A 1,729-nucleotide genomic window follows, 5' to 3' on the forward strand; every position below is an offset into this window, starting at 1 on the left:
AATAAAAAGACACTACTCACCCACTAGAAGACAAAAGGGGAGGGGAGTTTGATCTGGACCCAGTAGCTGTTATCTTGACAGGGTCAAAAGACCTGGGCTTGATGGGAGGTCAGGTATATATTCTATCCAATGGTTCCTTAGGGAAGTCTGAACGAACGGCGCCCTACCTTTTATTTTGTTTTGACAGGGTAAAGCAAACATGGGTTGGAAGGGTGGGAGCAGCCTAGTGGGAAGCAGAAAGCGAAGCCTCCGTACCTACATGGTCGTGAAATATCCGACAGGAAATATGAGGTTTGACCCTCCATTTGCTCTGCTTCCTGATGATCTCTTTTTCCTTGATGGATTGCAAGACGATGGATCGGCCACATGCAGTTATTCACCTTCGATTGGACGGGGTTACCAAACAACCGAATCGCAAAAATAACATGTTGGTACGGACGAGATAGCGAGTGATATCACACGGAACTTCTGTCCCAGCACGGAGGGCAGAGGTCTTGTCTATCCTCTGAAGTATTGACCCAATGAACTGGCAGTTCGAATAAATGACCTCCAGTGCAATTGCTTTTGCCGCAGGTTCGTTGTGCCATTGGTTGAAATAAAAAGAAAAGCCAAAGAGAGTGAGAGCGAGAGGAATGGGAAATGAAAAGAAAAAGCAAAGAAGGAGAGAATAACTAAGAAAAAGAAAGGAAAGAAACAAAGATGAACCGGATTTGAATGGTATTACATTCAAACAGAGGTTACCCGCTGACGGAGGAGTGCTGTCGACCCGGCGGGCGAAGGAAGTTGAGACTTCCGAGTCCATCAGCGGCGGTGGGACATCAGCCCATCAAACGGTCTGGAAAGAGTTTTTCAGGTCGAAAGAGTCCAGTGGTTTCAATGTCTTCAGTGTTGGCATCTAGATATGGAGGGCCTCCCACCGCGATCTAGAATAGGTTGCTTGATGGAGTGGACATTTTTTTCGGAGACTTCGCGCAAAGATCTTCCACCACTGGGAAGAAGCGCCTTCTGAGCAGGGATCAGGGATCATATGAAGTGAAAAAAGGGTTTAGTGAGATCTCCCTTACATATTACTACGCCTATTTTCTCCACTCACACGCAGCACCACACAACCACGGACAAGTGACGAGCAAGTTAAGCAACCTAGGGGGAGCCAACTTCGTGCTGTGCATGTCTATCTCTGCAGCATGCTTTGTCATGCGCTTGGGGTTCATTTTTAGTTAACTCGGACGTGGGAGCCTGCATTGCGGCGTGCCCCAGTGTTGCGCCTTCAGAAACAGCCAAGAGAAGTGAGGCTTGACGAGTCGAACGGGTTGTACAGGGGTAATCTGCCTGATGGCCAAATGCCTATTCTTCAAAGCTATGCCATCTCGTCTTCTCATCCGGAGCGCGTCAATTTACAGCTAATAACTATACCTTTAGGTTTTGCATTATGCATGGAGTTACGAGAGCACAGCAGCGCTCTCACGTTTTGCTCTCCTTCCACCTCCCCCCCCCCCCCCCCCCCTTTTCCTGAAAATTATCCCAAATGGGTAATGGCATAGTCAAAAGCCCATCAAGGGAAAACGAAATAAACATGAATATTGATAGAAAAGATCTATTTCAAAGATAGCAGGAATAAGAAAATAATTAAACGGCTTAAGTACTGCCTCAAAATCGCAGAGTGGGACTGCGGATACGCAGGAGATAGATCTTTTCTAAACTTATTAAACATCCAGACTACTAAAAATCA

The sequence above is a fragment of the Nannizzia gypsea genome, genomic scaffold, assembly GCF_000150975.2.
Source record: "Nannizzia gypsea CBS 118893 supercont1.6 genomic scaffold, whole genome shotgun sequence".
Lineage (NCBI taxonomy): Eukaryota > Fungi > Ascomycota > Eurotiomycetes > Onygenales > Arthrodermataceae > Nannizzia > Nannizzia gypsea.